At 44.6% G+C, this 23,997-nt stretch overlaps 1 protein-coding gene and 1 pseudogene across 3 annotated transcripts in view; one reads left to right on the top strand and one right to left on the bottom strand.

Moving 5' to 3' along the window:
* Positions 1 to 23,997, bottom strand: part of LOC139012753 (endogenous retrovirus group FC1 Env polyprotein-like) — a 52,614-nt gene that overhangs the window by 16,639 nt on the left and 11,978 nt on the right. The gene's annotated exons all lie outside the window — the stretch shown is intronic.
* LOC139012966 (RAF proto-oncogene serine/threonine-protein kinase pseudogene) lies at positions 22,041 to 23,865 on the top strand (annotated as a pseudogene).

The following is a 23,997-nucleotide window of genomic DNA, read 5'->3' as shown; positions in this document are numbered from 1 at the left end:
CAACATCGACTGCAAGGCCAAATCGCTGCGGAAAGAAGACAATGCTCTGCGTTTGGTGGGATCAGGAAGGTGTGGTGTAGTATGAGCTTCTAAAACCAGGTGAAACTGTTAATACTTATCACTACCAACAACAATCTATTTTAACCACGCTTTGATTATAAAATGACCAGAATGGGCCAGAAGACACGGCAAAGTAATTTTGCTTCATGATGACGCACCATCACATACTTCAAAACCAGTTAAAGACACGTTAAAAGATCTTGCCTGGGAAGTCTTAACCCACCCGCTGTATTCACCAGACCTTGCTCCTTCAGATGACCACTTGTTCTGATCGATGGCACATGCACTTTCTGAGCAGCACTTCAAAATGTACAAAGAAGTGGAAAATTAGGTCTCTGAATGGTTTGCCTCAAAACAAGAAAAGTTCTATTGGGATGGTGTCCACAAATTACTTGACAGATGGGGGAAATGTGTAGCTAGCGACAGACATTACTTTGAATAAAGCACTTTTGATGTTTCTCTTGAAATTATCGTGTTTTCTTTGATTACAAAGTCCGCGTTATTAACCGCTACACCTAGTATATGATATTTACAGGCGCGCACAACCCACAGACAGGAGCTTCACACCGTGCTCCTTGTCTGTGCAGCCACAGAGACCTCAGAATGCCCTGCGTTTAAAACACCACCGAAGCAGAGCGATGTCTCCCGTCCCAGAGTGGATCAGGCTAAGGGCTCGGAGACCAGGCAAGGACCGCAGGAGGTGCCTTGCCACCCGGAGCTGAGCAGGCTCAGCCCGTAAATGCATGCCTTACACAGCGCACGCTTCCTTACAAGGAAGCCCAGATGAGAGCAGCCACTGCTTCTCGTGCCACACGCACACGCTGGATTCCTCCTGTCGCACAGAAACGTTTGGTTCCATTTACATCTCAGGTGAGATGACGGGGATTGCTGAGGCTGCAGCTGGGACTCAAAACAGGCAAGTTCCTGGCAGAGCTGCGAATAGAAGAGTTCAGCCCTAACCGGTTTGGCTCAGTGGATAGAGCGTCGTCGGCCTGTGTACTGAAGGGCCCCAGGTTCGAGGGCACATCCCCAGTAGGGAGTGTGCAGGAGGCAGCTGATCGATGTTTCTCTCTCATCGATGGTTCTAACTCTCTATCCCTCTCCCTTCCTCTCTGTAAAATATCAATAAAATATATTTTAAAAAACACAGAATTCAGGCCTCAGCCTGGGAACCCCAAGTCCAGGCAGCAAGCGGGGTCCCTGGTACTCACTCCAGAGGAGTCCCACCAGAGTCACCAAATTATGTAACCGGACAACCAAGGGGCCAGGCTGCTGTCACTACCTGAGCCAATTCAGCAGAGACAGGTCGAATCATATGTGAGCGTTTATTCCAATCCTGCCGCAGCGTGGAGAGCAGCAGGTCAGCCACAGACATCTGCTCTACCCACCATACGCCAGCTGCTGATATTGAGGACAAAGATCACGTGGGAAAGTAGAAATTACAGGCAGGGGAAGTGGGCACGGGGTAATGGTTACAGGTTACAATCATATGAGCTGGGGGGGAGGGGGTGTCACAGAGGGTGGGCGCCTCTGGGCACCCCAGGAGCCCTGAGACCAGATTACAGAGAGTAGGGGCTGTGGGTTGTAAAGAGCAGTTCCTCCAGGACTAGGTGCCCGAGATTGCTCATCTTTCCATATGACAGGCAGTTCTCGGGACAGGAGGATGGACTGCCTTCCCATGTGAGCTCCCATGTCCCAGGGCGTGCAATTCCCAGCCGAGTGAGAATGTGCTTTCTAATCAGAACAGAGCCATCATGGTTGACAGAGCATGATTATTTCTTATAATTGTGGCTGGTCCCAGTATTCTATTTCTGCCCCTAACAATTTTAGGAAGAAAAATTGTGTTTCAGTGGAAATCACAAAGCCCAATTGTGAATACAGTGGGGCCTTGACTTACGAGTGTCCCAACTAACGAGTTTTTCGAGATACAAGCCATCTCTCGGCTGATTTTTTGCTTTGAGTTGCGAGCTAAAATTAGGGTTACGAGCCAGCTTCAGATACCCCACCACTAGTTGGCGCAGCGAACGTCACAGTGAACGCCACGACATCAGCCCAGCATCACGTGTCATTGTAATGGTGAAAATTGATTTGACATATGAGTAATTTGAGTTACGAGCTCCGTCATGGAATGAATTAAACTCGTAAGTCAAGGCCCCACCGTATTGAACTCTAGGGCAGTTGACTGTCTTTAAAGTTTATTTTACCTGTAAACTGTACTGATTCCTGAATTCTTCTACTTGTCTTCAACCTCCAAGCTAAAATTTCATTTCCCCCCCCTCCTTTGACTTGGAGTTATTAAGAACTACTGACAATGCCAACCATACAGAATTTACCTGAGCATCCGATGCTATCAAGCTGCCACTGCTTGCTTCCATTCCAGGTAAAGAAACTGCATACTACTAATATTTGGACCCATGTTACTCTATTTATTAAAGCAATTCATTTCTTCTCGTACAGCAGCCACACAGCTCCAAATGGGACTGTCTGGAGGATACCAAGCCCTCACTCCTACAGAACAGACTCCTTATTTTGGCCCCGGCAGCTGGCAGGTATGGGAACCCAAAGCCCCACAGCCACCCAGATCAGCTTGAAGCAGCCAAAGCGGTCTTCGCCCTAAAGTCCCCAAAGAATTGGGTTCCCATAACTGGAGGGGGGAAATGTCATGTAGGCAGTTAGACGTGCGCAGCTGGTGTGGGCCTGCCCTGGGGTTCGGAGCAGCACCCCTTCTCCAGGGATGGCCAGCAGCCAGCCTTCCTGGCACAAGCTCGGAGGAAAACAACATGACCTCAGAGCGATCTTGCTAGGACCCTGGACTAATTATAATAAAATCTGCATTTCGGTTTTGACCACCCCACCCCACACCACCCACCCCGTGGGTTTTTCTGTGCACATTATGTGTAAGGGCACGCCCAGCTGAAAGATAGTTTCTATCAATCATCCCTGAATGCAAATGAAAGTCTCCAAGCAGAAAATCCCTCTCAAACCCAGGAGTTCGGGGCCATTCTCTCTCTCTCTCTCTCTCTCTCTCTCTCTCTCTCTCTCTCTCTCTCTCTCTCTTGCTCTCTCCCTCCCTCCCCCCCTCCCCTCCCCCCCCCCCCCCACTTATTGAATGTGGCTTCAATAAACTCCATTTTGCTTTAATTTCGTTGACCTTCAAATCTTTTTTGCATCTACAAAAAGAGCTGGGGTTCCCAGGAGGTAACCTCAATCAGTAACACCCCAGGAGAGAGAGAGAGAGAGAGAGAGAGAGAGAGAGAGAGAGAGAGAGAGAGGAGATATTTAGCCCCAATACCAATTCAGGCTCCAGGGACAGGGAATTCTGGCCTGTGAATGAATCTCTCAATTGTAGCACTGTTCCCCAATTAATTATATTAGTTTTGCTAATGTTTATAGTCCTTCTACCAAGATTTTAAGGAAAATTTATAAAGTGTGCATTGCCACAATTTCAAATGAATTAAGGGAAACACCCTCACAGTCCCAGCAACTGCCTGCCTCTCAAAGCAGAGCAGCCGCTTTCTCAGCTCACCCCCCTCCCAAGGAGCAACTATCCAGGTTAACCCTTTCTTTGCTACAAAATTGCAGGCAATTGTTTACAGAATGGCAAACCCATAAGGGTCCTGCCACTATCGGGATGTGGGGAGCGGAGCTCATTACCAACTAAACCACAGCATTCATCTCTGAGGAAAGTGGTCCACAGGGAGCCTGTTAAGGAGTTGTTCAGGTCTGTTAAGTGCCAAGAACTTTGGGGATGCATTTTATCCAGCAGACAGCCTCAGACATCAAAAGAAAGCTACATAAACTAGCCTTAGGACCCCAGACCCCACTGAGCAACTGGCAGAAATAAATTTCCGTGTTTTGCTTTGTTTTTTTTTTTATTAAATCTTTTTTTTTTTTTAATTTTTCGCTTAAAGTATTACAAAGGGTATTACATAAGTGTCCTTTTTTCCCCCCCGCCCTTGACAAACCCCTACCCTCCCTTACCCCCCAGTGTCTTATGTCCATTAGTTATGCTTATATGCATGCATACAAGTCCTTCGGTTGATCTCTTACTCCCCTCCCTCCTGCCCCCCAACTCTCTCTGGCCTTACCACTGCAGTTTGACAATCAGTTTGAGGCAGCTCTGCCTCTGTATCTATTATTGTTCAAAAGTTTGTAATGGTCTTTATTATCCATGAATGAGTGAGATCATGTGGTATTTTTCCTTCATTGACTGGCTTGTTTCACTTAGCATAATGCTCTCCAGTTCCATCCATGACGTTGCAAATGGTAGGAGTTCCTTCTTTTTAACAGCAGCATAGTATTCCATCGTGTAGATGTACCACAGTTTTCTAATCCATTCATCTACTGATGGGCACTTAGGCTGTTTCCAGATCTTAGCTATGGTGAATTGTGCTGCTATGAACATCTGGGTGCATATATCCTTTCTGATTGGTGTTTCTGGTTTCTTGGGATATATTCCTAGAAGTGGGATCACAGGGTCAAATGGGAGTTCCATTTCCAATTTTTTGAGGAACCTCCATACTGCCTTCCATAGTGGCTGCACCAGTCTGCATTCCCACCAGCAGTGCACAAGTGTTCCTTTTTCTCCACATCCTCCCCAGCACTTGTCGTTTGTTGATTTGTTGATGATGGCCATTCTGACAGGTGTGAGATGGTACCTCATTGTTGTTTTGATTTGCATCTCTCGGATGATTAGTGACTTTGAGCATGTTTTCATATGTCTCTTGGCTTTCTGAATGTCCTCTTTTGAAAGGTGTCTATTTAGATCCTTTGCCCATTTTTTGATTGGATTGTTTATCTTCTTTTTGTTAAGTTGTATGAGTTCCCTATAAATTTTGGAGATTAAGCCCTTATCAGATATGACGTTGGCAAATATGTTTTCCCACGAGGTGGGTTTTCTTGTTGTTTTGTTGATGGTTTCTTTTGCTGTGCAGAAGCTTTTTATTTTGATGTAGTCCCATTTGTTCATTTTCTCTTTAGTTTCAACTGCCCTAGGAGCTGTATCAGTGAAGAAATTGTTTTGGCATATGTCTGAGATTTTGTTGCCTTTGTATTCTTCTAGAATTTTTATGGTTTCCTGTTGTACATTTAAGTCCTTTATCCATTTTGAGTTTATTCTTGTGTATGGTGTAAGTTGGTGCTCTAGTTTCATTTTCTTGCATATGTCTGTCCAATTTTCCCAACACCATTTATTGAAGAGACTATCTTGGCTCCATTGTATGTTCATGCCTCCTTTGTCAAAAATTAATTGAGCATATTGGTTTGGGCCGATTTCTGGGCTCTCTATTCTATTCCACTGATCTATATGTCTGTTCTTGTGCCAGTACCAGGCAGTTTTGAGAACAGTGGCTTTGTAATACAGCTGGATATCTGGAATTGAGATCCCACCTACTTTGTTCTTTCTCAGGATCGTTGCAGCTATTCGGGGTCTTTTTTTATTCCAGAGGAATTTTTGGTATTAAATCTTTATTGTTGAAAGAATTACATATATCCCCCCTTTCCCCTTTGACCCCCTGCAGTCCACCTTCACCGCCCACCCCAGGCCTTCACCACCCTATTGCCTGTGTCCATGGGTTATGCATATATGCATACAAGTTCTTTGACCTCTTCCCACCCACCCATCCTCCCCACCTTCCCTCTGAGGTTCCACACTCTGTTCTATGCTTCGATGTCTCTGAATCCGCTCCATTCATTGTGCCACACCCAGCATGGCAGGCCAGGGGTGAACCTGAGGGAGTGGGGGGACAGTGAAGGATTAGAAAAGACAGACAAGAGAATAAAGCTGGGGCTAGGTGGGACGCTGCCCTCTCTGATTGAGAGACAGCGCTATAGCCTGCAAACTGAGTCTTTATTTTATAGCCCATATCACTTAGCAACGTGGGACCACAGGTTCGGACCATAAGGTCAAGCTTACAACTATAGCCTTTGGCTATAATTGTGATGGGAGGCCTTTGCCCTCCAAGCTAGGACTTGCATGTGGCTTTGCCATGAGAGGACCATGCCCTCTCACTAGTCCGAAGCTTGAACCTGTCCAAACACTGTAGCCGCTCTCCACAATTCGTCATTTTATCTCGTTCATTAGATTCCACATGTGAATGAGATCATGTGATACTTGTCTTTGACTGACTTATTTCACTTACCATAATACTCTCCAAGTCCCTCCTTGCTGTCTCAAAGGATAAGAGATTCTTCTTTTTTACTGCTGCATAGTATTCCATGGTATAAATGAACCACAACTTTTGTATATACTCATCTGCTGATGGGCACTTGGGCTGTTCCCAGATCTTAGCTATTGTAAACTGTGCTGCTATGAACATAGGGGTGCATACATTCTTTCTGATTGGTGTTTCGGGTTATTTAGGCTATATTCCTAGAAGTGGGGTCACTGGGTCAGATGGCAGTTCCATATTTAATTTTTTGAGGAATCTCCATACTGTTTTCCATAATGGCTGCACCAGTCTGCATTCTCACCAGCAGTGCACTAGGGTTACCTTTCTCCACATCCTCGCCAGCACTTGTCATTTGTTGATTTGTTGATGGTAGCCATTCTTACAGGTGTGAGGTGGTACTTCATTGTCGTTTTAATTTGCATCTCTCTGATGTTCAGTGACTGAGCATTTTTTCATATGTTTCTTGCCCATCTGTATGGCAGCTTTGCAGAAGTGTCTTTTTAGGTCCTTTGCCCATTTTTAAAATTGGATTGTTTGTCTTCCTTTTGTTAAGTTGTAGGTGTTCCCTTTAAATTTTGGAGATTAAACCCTTATCGGATGTAACATTGGCACATATGTTCTCCAATGCTATGGGCTCTCTTTTCATTTTGTTGATGGTTTCTTTTGCTGTGCAGAAGCTCTTTATTTTGATGTAGTCCCATTTCTTTATTTTCTCCTTAGTTTCTATTGTCCAAGAAGATGTATCCATAAACATACTGCTAGGAGAGATGTCTAAGGTTGTGTCTATGGTTTCTTCTAGGATTTTATGGTTTCACGACTTATATTTAAGTCTTTTACCCATTTTGAGTTTATTTTTATGTATGGTGTAAGTTGGCGGTCTAGTTTCTTTCTTTTTTTTCTTTTTGCATGAATCTGTCCAGTTTTCCCAACTCCATTTATTGAAGAGACTGTCTTGACTCTATTGTATGCTCTTGTCTCCTTTGTCAAATATTAATTGAGCATAATGGCTTGGGTTGATTTCTGGATTCTCTGTTCTGTTCCATTGATCCTGATGCCTGTTATTGTGCCAGTACCAGGCTGTTTTGATTACGGTGGCTTTGTAGGATAACTTGAAACCTGTTATTGTAATTCCTCCAACTTTGTTCTTCTTTCCCAAGATTGCTGTGGTTATTCAGGGTCTTTTATGGTTCCATATAAATTTTTGGATAGTTTGTTCTACATCTGTGAAATATGCCGTTAGTATTTTAATAGGGATTGCTTTGGGTAGTATGGACATTTTAATGAGATTGGTTCTACCAATTCATGAACACAATATATTCTTCCACTTGTGTATATCTTCCTCTATTTCTTTTTCTTTTTAACGTCCTGTAGTTTTCCGAGTACAGGCTTTTTACCTCCTTGGTTAAGTTTATTTCTAAGTATCTTAATTCTTTTGTTTCAATGGTAAATGGGATTGCTTTTTTAGATTCTCTTTCTGAGGGTTCATTATTGGTGTATAAAAATGCCATAGATTCCTAGGTATTAATTTTCTATCCTTTTACATTGCCAAATTCATTTATTAAATCTAGTAGTTTTTTGGTGGAGTTTTTAGGGTTTTCTATGTATAATATCATGTCATCTGCGAATGAGATTTTTACTTCCTCTTTCCAATTTGGATGCCTTTTATTTCTTCTTCTTGTCTGATCACTATGGCTAGCTCTTCTAGTGCTATGTCAAACAAGCATGGTGACAGTGGGCATCCCTTATTCCTGTTCTTAGGGGAAATGGTTTTAGTTTTTGCCCATTGAGTATGATGTTCTCTGTAGGTTTGTCATATAAGGCTTTTATTATGTTGAGGTATGATCCCTCTATTCCCACTTTGCTGAGAGTTTTTATCAAAAAGGGTATTGGATTTTATCAAATGCTTTTTGTGCATCAATTGATATGATGATGTGATTTTTGTCTTGCAATATGTTTATGTGCTATATCACATTTATTGATTTGTGAATATTGTACCAGCCTTGCATCTGGGAATAAACCCCACTTGGTCATGGCATATGGTCTTTTTAATATATTGCTGGATCTGATTTCCTAAAATTTTGTTGAGGATTTTAGCATCTATGTTTATCAGAGATATTGGCCTGTAATTCTCTTTCTTTGTAGTGTTTTTATCTGGTTTTAAGATTAGGGTAATGCTGACCTCATTGAAAGAGCTTGGAAGTGTTCCTTCCTCTTGAATTTCTTGGAATGCTTTGAGGAGGATAGGTGTTAATTCTTCTTTGAATGTTTGGAAAAACTCCCCTGTGAAGCCTCCCAGACCCAGACTTATGTTTGCTGGCAGTTTTTTTATTACTGCTTCAATTTTATCAGTAGTTATTGGCCTATTCAGGTTTGGGGATTCTTGTTGATTGAGTTTTAGAAGCTTGTATTTTCATCAAGGTTGTCCAGTTGGTTAGAATAGAGTTGTTCATAGTATTTTCTTACAATCCTTTTTATGTGTGTGGTGTCAGTTGTTCCTTCACCTCTTTCGTTTCTGATTTTGTTTATTTGGGTCCTCTCTCTTTGTTTCTTGGTGAGTCTGGCTAGAAGCTCATCAATTTTGTTTATCCTTTCAAAAAGCCAGCTCTTGTTTTTATTGATCTTTTGTGTTTTGTTTTGTTTTGTCTCAATGTCATTTATTTCCACTCTGATCTTTATTATTTCCTTCCTTCTACTTACTCTGGGCTTTTCTTGTTGCTCTCTTTTTAATTCTTTAAGTTGCAGGGTTAGATAACTTATTACAACTTTTTCTTTTTTTTTGAGGTAGGCCTATAATGCCATGAACTTCCCTCTCAGGATTGCATTCACTGTGTCCCATAGATTTTAGATTGTTGTGTTTTCATTGTTATTTGTTTCCAGGATTTAAAAAAATGTCTTCTTTGATCTCTTTGGTAACCCATTCATTGTTATTTAGCCTCCATGTGTTTGATTGTTTTTTAAAAATATATTTTTATTGATTTCAGAGAGAAAGGGAGAGGGAGAGACAGATAGAAATATCAATGATGATGAAGAGAGTCGACCAAGATGGCGGCGTAGGTAAACACCGGAGACCGCTGCCGCAAACAACCATTTCAAAAATACAACTAAAAGACTGAACGGACATCACCCAGAACCACAGGAAGGCTGGCTGAAGAGAGACTCTACAACTAGAAGGAAAGAGAACAGCAAATCGAGGCTCAGAGGCGGCGCAGTGTGGAAAATACAAAGGTACCGAGGTGCGCGCGAAAGCGGGCTGGTGGCTGAGGGCGCGGTTGTCGTTTTCTGTCGGGAGTGAGTCTCAGACTCTGGGCTCCAGATCCGGGCGAGTCTCTAGGGACCCAGACTCAAACGGGAGAAGCGGGATTACCCGGCATCAGTTGGAACCTGAGGGCAGCTTTCTCTCCGAGGTTTGCAGCGGCTGCCGGGGTTCTGAGAAGCAGAGCCTCTGGGAACGGGACTGAGCGTGGCCATAACTGCTCCCTCCGCCCGCCCTGTTGATCCCGCCCCGCCCAAAGCCTGCGCACAGCCATTTGCCGATCGCCTCAGGCAAAGGCTGGATTAGCGCCTCCCCAGAAGACAGACGTTTTCCGCACAGCTGATTCCTATAGCCAGTCGGCCTGAGGGTCAAATCCCTCTAGTGTTAACTACAACAATTAAGGCTTGGCTAGAACAAGACTGCGCACAGAGACCACAAGGGGGTGCACCAAGAAAGCATAAAAGATGCGGAGACAAAAAAACATGACAGAAATGGAGGATATGGAGCTAAGAATCGCAATTTTGAGGGCTTGCCATAAATTTGTGCAGAACCTCACGAAAACTAATGAGACCCTCGATGCTACGATAAAGAAATTAGAAAGTAAGCATACACGGACTGAAATAAAGAATATTATACCCAATAGCAGACCAGAGGAGTACAATAATCAAACCAAAGATTCGACAAAAAACACCCAATTGGAAAAGCAAAATGAAAAAAGAATCCGAAAGTGTGAAGATAGTGTAAGGAGCCTCTGGGACAGCTTTAAGCGGTCTAATATCAGAGTCATTGGAGTGCCAGAAGATGAGAGACAGCAAGATATTGAAAACCTATTTCAAGAAATAATGGCAGAAAACTTCCCCCACCTGGTGAAAGAAATGGACTTACAGGTCCAAGAAGCGCAGAGAACCCCAAACAAAAGGAATCCAAAGAGGACCACACCAAGACACATCATCATTAAAATGCCAAGAGCAAAAGACAAAGAGAAAATCTTAAAAGCAGCAAGAGAAAGAGGCTCAATTACCTACAAGGGAATACCCATACGACTGTCAGCTGATTTCTCAACAGAAACTTTGCAGGCCAGAAGGGAATGGCAAGAAATATTCAAAGTGCTGAATACCAAGAACCTACAACCAAGATTACTTTATCCAGCAAAGCTATCATTCAGAAGTGAAGGTCAGATAAAGAGCTTCACAGATAAGGAAAAGCTAAAGGAGTTCATCACCGCCAAACCAGTATTATATGAAATGCTGAAAGGTATCCTTTAAGAAGAGGAAGAAGAAGAAAAAGGTAAAGATACAAATTATGAACAACAAATATGCATCTATCAACAAATGAATCTAAGAATCAAGTGAATAAATAACCTGATGTACAGAATGAACTGGTGATTATAATAGAATCAGGGACATAGAAAGGGAATAGACTGACTATTCTTGGGGGAAAAAGGGGTGTGGGAGATGCGGGAAGTGACTGGACAAAAATCATGCACCTATGGATGAACACAGTGGGTGGGGAGTGAGGGTGGAGGGTGGGGTGGGAGCTGGAAGGAGGGGAGTTATGGGGGGAAAAAAGAGGAACAAATGTAATAATCTGAACAATAAAGATTTAATTTAAAAAAAAAAAAAAAAAAAAAAAAAAAAAAAGAAATATCAATGATGAGAGAGAATCATTGATCGGCTGCTTCCTGCAAGCCCTCTTTGGGGATTGAGCCTGCAACCTGGGCATGTGCCCTTGGCTAGAGTTGAACCCATGACCCTTCAGTCTGCAGGCAAATGATCTATCCACTGAGCCAAAACAGCTAGGGCTGTTTTTGAGTGTTTTTATTATAGTTGATTTCTCATTTCATGCTTGTGATCTGAGAAGTTGCTTGTTATGATTTCAACTTCTTGAATTTGTAGAGACTTAGGCTGTGTCCTAACATGTGGTCTATCTTTGGATGTCCAATGTGCACTTGAGAAGAATGTATATTCCAAACCTTTGGGGTGAAATGTTCTGAAGATGCCAATTAATTCCATCTGATCTAGTGAGTCATTTAGTACTTCTGTTTCCTTGTTGATTTTTTGTCTTGAACAGTGGTCAGCAAACTCATTAGTCTACAGAGCCAAATATCAACAGTACAACGATTGAAATTTCTTTTGAGAGCCAAATTTTTTAAACTTAAACTATATAGGTAGGTACATTGTTATTAACTTAATAATTTTGTTTTGAGTACTTAGTATTAACAACCTGAGTTCAATACACTAATATATTTGTGGAATGCCTATTATGTGTCTAAGGCTGGAGATAACATGACATCCTTCTGGAGCTTACATTCTAGTGAGGAAGATCAACTTTAAATAAATAGTCACATCAAATAATTGCAGTTGTCATGAGTGCTAAGGAAGGAAATAAACAGTAAGTGAGAGAAGTTATTTAGCAAGGTTAGGCATTTAAACCCCTCTAAACAGATACGTTTCATTTCATAATAATAAAGCCACCAACACAAAATAATTACAATTCTTAAATTGATGACAAAAATACCTGTAGGATTTGCAGCTGGTTGGAAAAATACAGGTAACTTTATGCTTCGAGTAGGTATTTTTGTCACTATGCACGCGGATGCAGACGCGACTAGCACTAACCACTGCACAATGAGACTGCTGACTGACTGGCTCACTCAACTCATGCATGAATCACGCGCGCCTCCCCTGCGCTGTGTATCCCGCGGCCCGCCCGACCAACACCCCCCACTTCCAAACCACTTCTTCAAAATAGACTCGCCCAGGCCGAAAACCAACTTCAATCGCATTGTACGTTTGCGCCCGCACGTGGTATTTTGTGAAAGAGCCACACTCAAGGGGCCAAAGAGCTGCAGGTGACTCGCGAGCCACGATTTGCCGACCACGGGTCTAGAACATTTATCCAGTGATGTCAATGGGTATTATAGTTTCCTACTATGATTGTGTTGCTGTCTTACTCTCATTTGATATCCTCACTTTTTTAGGTATTTGGTGTTCCTGTATTGGGTGCATATATGTTTACAAGGGTTATATTCTCTTGTTGTATTGATCCCTTTAGTGTTATGGGACTTCATTATGTCTTGTTATGGCCTTCACTTTGAGGTCTATTTTGTCAGATTTGTTTCCATTTCCATTTGCCTGGAAAATGTTTTTCATCCTTCACTTTCAGTCTGTGTGAGTCCTTTGTTCTGAGGTGGGTCTCTTGTACACAGCATATACATGGGTTATATTTTCTTATCCATTCAGCTACTTTGTTTTTTTGATTGGAGCATTTAATCAATTTACATTTAAGGTTATTATTTGCCGGGAGCCGGTCCATCCTTGCTGCTTGACACAGTCGCTGCAGAGAAGAAACGTCTGCACAGCATATGTTTCAAGGGACCTGGCGTATATGGCATACTGTTCTTAATATGTTTGCTTCCCTTAGCGCTATGTGTTTTAACCAAGGTCACCTCTCCGAGAAAGGTTGTTTCCCCAGGTAGGGATTTTTCCCTGAAGTTAGGGAGGAGATAAAACCCCTTAACTAACTGCCAGGGGGGTAGTTAATCACTTTAACTACGAACAATCACGCTTAAGCTACATAGTCTTTACTCCCTGGAATGGAGATAAGAAACAACGCCCTAACCTTTGGAATGGAAATTGACGGGATTAGGGTCAACTGGTATAAATACAAATGTAACAAGACAACAGGAGACAGAACCTAGAGACAGGACTTGGCTGGAGATCCTATACAGAACCTAGAGACAGAACCTAGGGAAAGAACATGGCAAAAGATCCTGGACAGAACCTGGCTACAGAACTTCGCTGGAGAACCTAGACAGAACATGGCAAAAGAACCTGGATAGAACCTGGCTGGAGATCCTGGCTAAAGAACCTGGCGACCGAACCTGGCTGGAGAACCTGGAGAACCTGGAGAACCTGGCTGGAGAACCTAGCGAGAGAACATGGCACCAGAACTTGGTTGGAGATCCTGACCAGAACTTGGCTGGAGTTCCTGGCTAGAGATCCTGGCTAGGCTGCTGATCAACTGAACGCTGTCTCCGTGTCATTCCTTCTTCACCGACTCCATCCACACCTTTGGGGACCCCTGGACCTGTTGGGGTTGGACCCCAACAATTATTGGTAGTTACTTGTTTGTTGCCATTTAATTCTTTATGTCTGTTTTCCTCCCTCTCTCTGTTTCTTCTTCTTACAACAGTCCCTTTAGCATTTCTTGCAGTGCTGGTTTGGTGGTAATAAACTCCTTTAGCCTTTTTTGTCTGTGAAGCACCTGATTTCACCTTCAATTTTGAATGAAAGCCTTGCTGGGTAGAGTAAGTCTTGGGTTCAGTCCCTTGCTTTTTATTACTCTGTATACTTCATGCCACTCCCTTCTGGCATGATGTGTTTCAGTTGAGAAATCAGCTGATAGTCTAATCGGAGATCCCTTGTAGGTAACTTTCTGTCTCTCTCTTGCAGCCTTCAAGATCCTTTCTTTTTCTTTAACATTTGCCATTTTAATTTTGATGTGTCTTGGTGTGGGTCTTTTTGGGTTCATTTTGATTGGGACTCTCTGTGCTTCCTGGACTTGAGTTACTTCCCCCCACGGCCCAAGTCAGGGAAGGTTTCTGTCATTATTTCTTCAAACAGGTTTTCTATTCCTTGCTCATCTTCTCCTTCTGGCACCCCTATTATGTGAATGTTGGTTCATTTCATGTTGTCCCAAAGCTCCTCTACACTCTCCTGCTTTTTAATTGTTTTTTCCAATTACTGCTCTGATTGCGTGTTTATTTCTGCCTTGTCTTCTAATTCACTGATTCAGCCCTCAGCTTCCTCTAGTCTACTGTTGAAACCTTTCAGGGTGTTCTTTATTTTTATTTTTATTTTTTTTAAATATATTTTATTGATTTTTTACAGAGAGGAAGGGAGAGAGATAGAGAGTTAGAAACATCGATGAGAGAGAAACATCTATCAGCTGCCTCCTGCACATCTCCTACTGGGGATGTGCCCACAACCCAGGTACATGCCCTTGACCGGAATCGAACCTGGGACCTTTCAGTTCGCAGGCCGACGCTCTATCCACTGAGCCAAACCGGTTTCGGCGAGGGTGTTCTTTATTGAAGCTATGTCAATCTTCATTTCCTCTTGATTCTTATTCATGTTGGTGTATTTCTCGTTCAGTTCCTTATTCTCATTGAGTTGCTTGTTATTCTCAGTCAGATGTTTGGAGCATCCTTATAACCATTACTTTGAATTCTTTTTCTGACAAATTGTTTACCTCCATTTCATTTCATTCATTTTCTGGTTATTCCACCTTTCCTTTTCTTTGTCTCCCCATTTTTGTTGTCCCTTTGTTTTTGTTTCTATATATTAGATCAAACTGCTGTGCCACTCAGATTTTGCGAGGTGGTCTTATGTAGGAGGGGTTTTGTGGGACTCACTGGTGTAGTCTCTCAGATCTCCTGAGCTGGGTGCTCTAGGAAAGTCCCCTTCTTGAGTTATTTGGGTTTTCCTGTTATAGTTGGGTCTTGAATGTTATTGTCCTATTCATGGATGGAGTCTCCTCTCAGGTTGTCTGACTATGTGGCTCACTCCCAACCTTGTTATGCAAGCTGTTGTGGAAGTGCTGACTGAACAGAACAAAATGCATGACAAAACACGACATAGGAGAAACAAAACAAGAATGTACACAAGACCCCTGTAGCACCAACAAACACGCCTGGCAGAAAGGAGAGAATTAGGAAAGGGAAAAGAGAGCAAGAATGATAGAAAAGAGGAAAGACAAAATGTGGAGAGAAAACACAACAAAATAAACAAACAAAAACCACACAAACAAAAAAAAGGGGGAGGGGGGGGAAAGGAATATGTAGAAGCAGAGCTGTGTGTCCCACCCCTCCAAAGTGGCCAGCTGGGCCCATGTTCCACCTGATAGGTCATGATAATAGGATGTCTAATCAGAGAGGGCCTTGTGCTGTGTGGTCTGAACAGCTTGGCCTTATATGTCTGTCCTCCTCCTCCTCCTATAGGTGACTGTATTCATCACACACACATGCACACACACAGCTTGTATTCCTCAGGAGTGCCTCCTGCCATCACAGGGTGCTTTTGTGGTACGCTGTCCCAAGAGAGCATATGCAGAGGGCAGTGTCAGGACTTCCTCCCGAGCTGTCCTCCCTCCCCAGGCTGAGGTGCCTACGATGTGCAGGTCCTCACTCAGCCACATGGCAAGCATCACTGTGCTTGAGAAACCATGGGACACTGGCTGGATATGATGTAGAACTGTCATATCTGGCATCCTTTTCCCCTCTGGGATTTCTGTGCTTCATTCACTGGGTCCTGCACAGTCACTTCCTGCACACATCCTGCCTATCCCTCCAAGTCTTGGATAGACCCAGCAGCTGGCATCATGGTCCTCAGGGAGGCTCCCACTCTGGCCCACCTTGCTCTTTGGGTCCCCATCTGGGTGGCCGGGTCTCGGTCTCCTTGATTTCCTTGCTTCTGCCTCACCTCTTATGGCTCATGTCTCCTGTTAGAGCAGTGCTCTCTCTACCTTCTCCTGATCTTAGGAGTCCCAGAACTCAGGGTACCCCTAAAAATTATGAGAATTTCACTCCTCTAACTCAAAGATGTATTTTATATATGTTCACTGGGAGGCAGTTACAGAAGAATGACCCTCATCCCCATTCCCTTGAGAATGAGGAATGAGAGATCTCAAGGGGAGTGGATTGGTAGGACAAGGGTCTCAAGGTCTGGGCAGTTCTTACTCAATGCCATTCTTGCTAAATGTTAAAAGGTAGCACAGTTGGATTCGATTCCCGGTATGGAAACCAAAAAAAAAAAAATGTAGCACAGTATTTTGCAGACCGATAAACTTGACAGGAACCCCACTTGATAAGTGTAGTCAACTGTAAAGAAGAAATCAACATGTAACTGATTAAATAGTGTGTCTAAGCAATGGCTTAGCCTCCCTTCTGGGAGGCAGAGCTTTGGATATGAATCCCCTGTCTCCTTTACTCGCTGCAAGTAAATAAAACTACCTTGCAACAACTATGTTTTGTTGTTGTTGTTGTTGTTGTTGTTGTTATTTATTTAATAAAGCACCTAAGTAGCACACCTTGAATTCAGAAACAAAAAAAATTTCAATGTATGTCAGATACACCAAACTGTTGATGTAGCCCTAACCGGTTTGGCTCAGTGGATAGAGTGTTGGCCTGCGGACTGAAGGGTCCCAGGTTTGATTCCAGTCAAGGGCATGTACCATAGTTGTGGGCACATCCCCAGTGGGGGGTGTGCAGGAGGCAGCTGATCGATGTTTCTCTCTCATCAATGTTTCTAATTCTCTATCCCTTTCCCCTCCTCTCTGTAAAAAATCAATAAAATATATATATATTTTTAAAAAAACTCAAAATAGAAAACAGCAAAGTCTGTTAATACATTCATAAGACTTTAAAGGAAAAAAATATATTTTTCATGCTACAGGTTTTCAATCTTCCTTGGGCCGCACAAAAAACACAATACTCACACTGCATGTTTTAACAAGAGGACCATGACATCTCATTTGGACACACAGTCAGGTTAGAAATAAGACAAAACCAACATGAAATCATCCAGCACCAGTGGCCTCTTTAAGCCCCACTCCGGAACTCACAGTATTACCTTCTGTGCCAGCATTCCTTCTTCCTTACATACAAACACACACACATAGATATCTAGCGGTGTATCACTGAATTAGCACGACAACATGCTTTAAAAAAAAAAAGCCAACTATTTTGCTGGATGCTGGAAGAGGGGAACACGATCAGGCAAAGCTTAAAGTATAGTAAGTAAAGTATAATGAGATGACTGCTTCACTCACTTTACTGCAGGCCACAGGCATTGTGCTCAACGGTTAGCATAGGAACTGAAGATGCCAAGAAACACCCCAACATTATTTATAAAAGAAAGATTGTACTAATGTCTATGAGGATGCCATGAGAAGATATTTAATTTATAAAGGTAAATGAGAAAGAAACAAAACTGTGTTATAGTATAACCTCAACTATTAAAAACAAAGTAACCAAAAGTAGCCCTAAAAAGTTTTGGAAATTTGAAATGTCAAGTTAGTGGTTGTGTTTAAGTAGTGTATCTACAATGATCTTTTCTTCCTTTTACTTTTTTGTCTTTTCCAAAAATTTCTCTACAGAAATTTTTTAACTGTTACAAAAAAAGGAAGTCTGATAGAAGTACTGAATGAATTTAAGGGCAGCCTATAAGAAAGTATGTGTACATTATAAATCTATAAAACATTCCAGGCCACTCTCCAAATCCACTGTGTGTGCGCAGTCACTTCCCGGAGCCTGAGGGCTCCGGCCCTCCTCAGCCAGGGGCAGTGCCCCCAGTTCCTGCCTCAGGGAAAATGCCCACCCAAGCAGACGTGCATGGATTTACAAAAAGAAGCAGAAATACCCACACTTGGTAGAAACCTATTCATAGTCGGGCAGTAGCTCCTCAATACCAGAGTTAAACAAGAGGACAGATACTTTCTCCTGTCTTCTGTGCAGATGTCAAGTTTCAAAAGAGCTATCATCACAGTCACTGTAAAAAGCTAATCCTGATTTAGAAACAGAAATAAAACAGCCCTGAAACAATAGTGAACAGAGAAAAGCACATTTAGAGAATTATAAAAAGTGCTTTCTAAAAAGATAATTCCCCTTAAAACATTTATTCACTGTACACACTTTAAGGTCCCCACACCCTCTGCCCCCTGCAAAAAGCAGGGGGGGGCAAACCCTCCAAACACTTTCTACCAAAGTATCCACTGGTTTGTTCATGCAGCAAACACTGATGAAGGCTCAGAATGGGAGAGGCACTGGGTTCTCAAAGAGGAGCCAGATTTATCCCTGCCTCAAGGCAGCTCCGTCTTCAATGCAGTCATTAAAAGCAGATGCCACTGCTTTCTTACAGTCAAAGACGGTGCTGCAACTCCCATCAACTTACACAGAAGTTCTTACAGAGAAACTTCCTAACTTACTAGGAGTCAACTACTTTCCCTTGACAAACAGTTCTAGAGAGAGCAGGCATTGCATTTTGTGATATCTACCCCACACATCACAATACATAGTGAGGTCACATAAGTTTCTTTTAAACAATGAAGCATTTTTTATTCACAGAAAGCGACACCTTCAAACCAAGAATAAGTGACCAGCTCTATATCTAGATAAAGACTAGTCAGTTCCATCAAAAGCTGAGACTCAGGAGTGCAAATTTCAATTAAAATAGTCTCTCTTACATCCGTTGATTTCTTTTTTTCTTTTTTAAAAGTATATATATATATAGAGAGAGAGAGAGAGAGAGACAGTATTTTTTTTATTGTCTAAAGTTTGACATGTCTGCTTTTTCCCCAATTGTCAACCCCCCAGCCATTCCCGCCCCGGGCAAGCCTCCACTGCCCCAGTGTCTGTGTCCACTGGTTATGCTAATATGCATGCATACAAGTCCTTTGGTTGCTCTCTAACCACCCCCCACCTCCCTTGCCATTTGTCTCTGGATCTATTTTTGTGGGAAGCCGCCTATTGTCTTCTCTAGCAGAGAGGTGTGGACAAGGAGCCCGAATGCTGGTGACCCTTGAGCCCTGGCAAAGGTCAGGGTTATATACCAACCGTTTAGTTGAGACAATGGTAGCCGAAGAACTTCCCACCAGACAGTCACGTAAATCCTTACTGATAAGGTAGTCTGCCTGTTACTGGAACTCGCCTGCCTAAGGGCTACGGGTGTATCCCATAAAATGATGGCAAGGCCTGAGCACAAGCAGAGTCTATATCCTCTTGGGATGGGCTCTCACCTGACCCCCCAATTTCCAAATTATCTCTTGTCTTGTCTCTTTCATTTGTGTGCAGCTCCTCTTCCAGATCCTGAACCCTGAACCACGCGGGATGTGGGGGAACATACACATCTACACATATTTTTGTTCATCAGTTTATGTTGATCTTTTTATCCCACATATGAGTGAGATCATGTGATATTTATCTTTCTCCAACTGGCTTATTTTGCTTAGCATAATGCTCTCCAGTTCCATCCATGCTGTTGCAAATGGTAAAATATATTTTTATTGATTTCAGAGAGGAAGGGAGAGGGAGAGAGATAAAAACATCAATGATGAGAATTATTGATCGACTGCCTCCTGCACACCCTCTACTGGGGATCGAGCCTGCAACCCAGGCATGTGCCCTTGACCGCAATCGAACCCAGGCCCCTTCAAGTCCACAGGCTGATGCTCTATCCACACAGCCAAACCAACCAGGGTCCATCCATTGATTTCAAGATGGTCCTGTGTCCACCACTCCAGGTCTTTCTTCACATTCGGGTGGTCTTCCGGATCCTGGTAGAGTGATCTCACAATGTCCACTCTCCTGTAATTCTCAGGCTTGACTTGGTTTTGGACAACCTGAAGGCGTCACTCTTTTAGGGTGTACACTGGTAGTGTGACGTTGGAAAAATAGGCTGTCCATCAACGTTGAGAGATGACACAAATAGTTCAGTTTGGTTAACCAGAAGCTCATCATGTAACCGAAACCATAGTTTGACTGTCTGCCACCAAAGCAAACTCCTGAGACAGGTACTGGTGGAAAAAGGAAAGAGGTTTATTCGAATGCCGGCATCTCCAGAAAATGGGGGACTCTTGTCCAAAGCCCATCTTAGCATCTCAGTGCAGGCAGCGTTTTTATGGGGGGGGGGGGGCGGGGGGGAGCAGAACAAAGAGGTCAGAAGGAGGGGCAGTGGAGGGGCGAGCAGTGGAGGGGTGGGCAGTGGAGGGGCAGGCAGTGGAGGGGCAGGCAGTGGAGGGGCAGGCAGTGGAGGGGCGGGCAGTGGAGGGGCAGGCAGTGGAGGGGCGGGCAGTGTCCTTGCTGGTCCCAGTATGGATGGTTAAGGTCAGCATACGGGAACTGGTCAGTGCTGGCCGAGTTCCCGCAGTTGGGCAATCTGTGTTAACCCAAGTGTGGTCAAGGCCGTTTCTTGTACAAGTAGGAGCTGGGACTGCTGCCTGCAAGATGCTTGTAAGGAAACTGTCAGTACATGAGCCCTCTTATCGTTTGTCAGTACATTTTGTTCTTATTTCATTTCATGGTGAGTCAGAGGAGTATAAGTTTTTATTCCCTGTTACGTTCCCCACTGTGAACCCTTTCCCATGTCTATGGAGCTATTGATCTATTCTCAACCTTCTGGGGGAATGAAAAATGTGAGCCTATCGTAAAGCAGTCTTGTGAGTAAAACGCAGGTATATTTCCTAGGGGCCCCTGTCAGACCCCATTTTCCCTGTGTGTGTGTTGGTGGGGGGGAGGACAAATCCTAAGGAGGTTTAAAACAATACAGACAAGCATATAAAGAGAAGAGTGGTTAAACCTAAATTAAAATTCCTCCTAACATGGGCCTGACTCCTTGAGAACAGATTCCCACACCAATCTCAGGCTCCTTCCTCCAAAGAGTGGCCTGTGATGGTCTAAGCCAGCGGTTCTCAACCTGGGGGTCGAACAGCCCTTTCACAGGGTCGCCTAAGACCATCGGAAAACACATATATAATTACATATTGTTTTTGTGATTAATCACTATGCTTTAATTATGTTCAATTTGTAACAATGAAATTGGGGGTCACCACACCATGAGGAACTGTATTAAAGGGTTGTGGCATTAGGAAGGTTGAGAACTAATGCTGCAACCCTTTAATACAGTTCCTCATGTTGTGGTGACTCCCAATCATAAGATTATTTTCGTTGCTACTTCATAACTGTAATTTTGCTACTCTTATGAATCATAATGTAAATATCTGATATGCAGGATGTATTTTCATTGTTTGCGACCCACAGGTTGCGAACCGCTGGAATGTTTGCTGAAGCCAGGTAGCATGTTTGATCTTAGTGATGCTGGACTCTACCTGAGCCGAGGTGTTGATGTCATACACCTGCTTGTTCTGCTAACGTGCAGTCTAAGGCAATTTGATCTTCTGAGTTTAGCTAGAGAATCTAAAGAGTTTTGTAGATTGGCAAGCGAAGTGGCAGTTTCATTGCGTACAATCATTAGTGTTTCAGATCGGTTATGTGCATTTAAAATCTCCTACTTGACGCTGGGGGTTGGAGAAACGCCTCTTGCTGCATCTGTCTGGAAACTCCCCTCCTGCAGGTTCCTGACTCCTTTCAGTCATTCTTGCATTGAAAGCGAAATAAGTGTCCCACGGGCGCTGGGCCACCTTCATTGATGGTGGGAGTACCAGAGAAAGAGCTTGAGACGGGAAGGGCTCCCTCTCGGGTGGCCTGGGCCCCAAAGAGGGTGCAGGGGCCAGTGCCCTTAGGCGGGAGGGCGAGTACTCCGCTGCGGCTGCCGGATGGCCCCTGGGCTGGGGACCGCCTCCTGCTCTCTCCCACGGGACCAGGATGGGACATGGAGGCGCCCGCTCCTTCAGGTGTAAGAACTGTGTGAGCTGCAGCATTGGAGGCACACAGGGGTCTTGAAGGCATCAGCAATGGCTTCGAATTCAGAGACGCGTGCTGGTGACCCGCTGCACCCCCCACAGTAGCTCAGCAGCTTGGCCATCAGCGCGGGCACCACGTGATGGCACACTTGCTGAGGCAAACAACACTCTCCGTGTTTTCTTGACAAACAGGCAGAGAGCAGCGTCAGTGTACGGAATGTAAGGGGCTTGCATGGCTGCGTATGAGAGCCCTCAAGGCGTGGCCTGCACCCCGTGCGCAGTGTCAGACCTCCCCGCGAACAGAGTAAGAGGTGTGTTTAGCCTGGAATATGGATGCTGCCTCCTCGGTTGGAGAAGAACTTCAAGTGGACTCCGGGGTCGTGTTCCTCTCACAACGCACAACTTTGCTCGGAAGACCTGCCTGACCTTGCCTTCTGTGACACGGGTCAGAAGTTCCTGCTAAATGGACTTCGATGCCAACTTGTGGCTACAAATTTCACGAGCACTGTAGCACCAAGTACCTACTATGTGTGTGGGATGGAGTAATGTCGGGCAACTCCCATGGTTTCCAAATCCCACTATTGGTGACAGTGGGTCCCAGCGCTGCCTTCCTTGACAATGCGTCGGACGTGAGAGTCTGTTTCCCGGATCCCTGTGGCTCCCAGCACAGATACCCCACACCCATGCCTTCACATTCAACATCTCCAGCCCCTCCCCGGAAGGTTCCCCCTCCCAGAGGCAGAGGAAATCCACACCTAATGTCCACATGGTCAGCACCGCCCCACCCATGGGCAGCAGGATGATGGAGGCTGCAACCCGCCGTCGGTGAACCAGTCTCACCGCCAGCCTGGCCCAGCGGCCCCAACAATCTGCGCCCAACGGGCTGCGCACAGCCGCAAAGCCCTGTCCCCGCGCATAGAGCGGCACCAGGATCTGGGACCCAGGAGGAAACAGAGCTGCAGGCTGTTACTGGGAAACAGAAGCCAGCGAAGTGATGCTCTCCACTCGGATTGGGCCAGGCTCCTTTGGAACTGTTTACAAGGGCAAGTGGAGGAGACGTTGTTGACCCCACGTGAGAGGCCTTCAGGAATGAGGTGGCTGTCCTGCACGAAACACAGCACAAGAACATGCTGCTCTTTATGGGGTACATGAGGAAGGACAACCTGGCGACTGTGACCCAATGGTGTGAGGGCAGCAGCCTCTACAAACATCTGCATGTCCAAGAGACCAAGTTCCAGATGTTGCAGTTGACTGACATGGCCCGGCAGACAGCTCAGGGAATGGACCACTTGCATGCAAAGAGCATCATCCACAGACATGAAATCCAACAATATATTTCTCCATGAAGGCCTGGCGGAGAAAATTGGAGATTTTGGTTTGGCAACAGTGAGTCGCGCTGGAGTGGTTCTCAGCGGGTTGAACACCCGCCGGCTCTATCCTGTGGATGGCCCCGAGGTGATCCCGGTGCAGGCCAATAACCCGGCCCACGGCAGTGCGCTGCATGACTCAGGACCGGGAGCTACCTTCCTCCCACATCAGCGAGATCAGATCATCGTCAGGGTGGGCCGAGGGAGGCCTGCACACACCTTCCTAAGCTAGACAAGAACTGCCTCACAGCAATGAAGCGGCTTGTAGCCGACGGTGTGAAGAAAGTAAGGAAGAGGCCTCTTTCCCCCAGACCCTGTCTTCCATTGAGCTGCTCAGTCGGCGCACTTCTGAGCCGGCCCTGCACGGGGCAGCCCACACGAGGATGCCAACGCCTGCACACTGACCGCGCCCCGGGCTGACTTCGCACCCGCACTCAGGCCACCAGGGGAGGAAGGGAAGTCAGCTGGCACCACTTTTCTGCTCCTTTTCCGTGGGAGCAGAGAGCTCATTTGCAGAAAAGCTGCTGCTAAGGACCTTCTAGCCTACTCACAGGGCCTTCCTTCATGTTGTCTTCCTTTCTACCCTTTCTGGTCCTGAAGAAGGAAGCCATTTACAATGCTGGTTTCTCTTGCTCCCTACCTGCATCCTCCATGCTCATGAGCTGAGCCTTCTCCAGATCCACCTGGTTGCTGATGGCAAGATATGATCTGGGACCCCGGCCATTGGCTA

This window comes from Myotis yumanensis, unplaced genomic scaffold (assembly GCF_028538775.1).
Source record: "Myotis yumanensis isolate MYYU_CA2020_CCGP unplaced genomic scaffold, mMyoYum1.0.hap1 SCAF_6, whole genome shotgun sequence".
Classification (NCBI taxonomy): domain Eukaryota; kingdom Metazoa; phylum Chordata; class Mammalia; order Chiroptera; family Vespertilionidae; genus Myotis; species Myotis yumanensis.
This window is presented reverse-complemented; position numbering and strand designations above follow the sequence as displayed.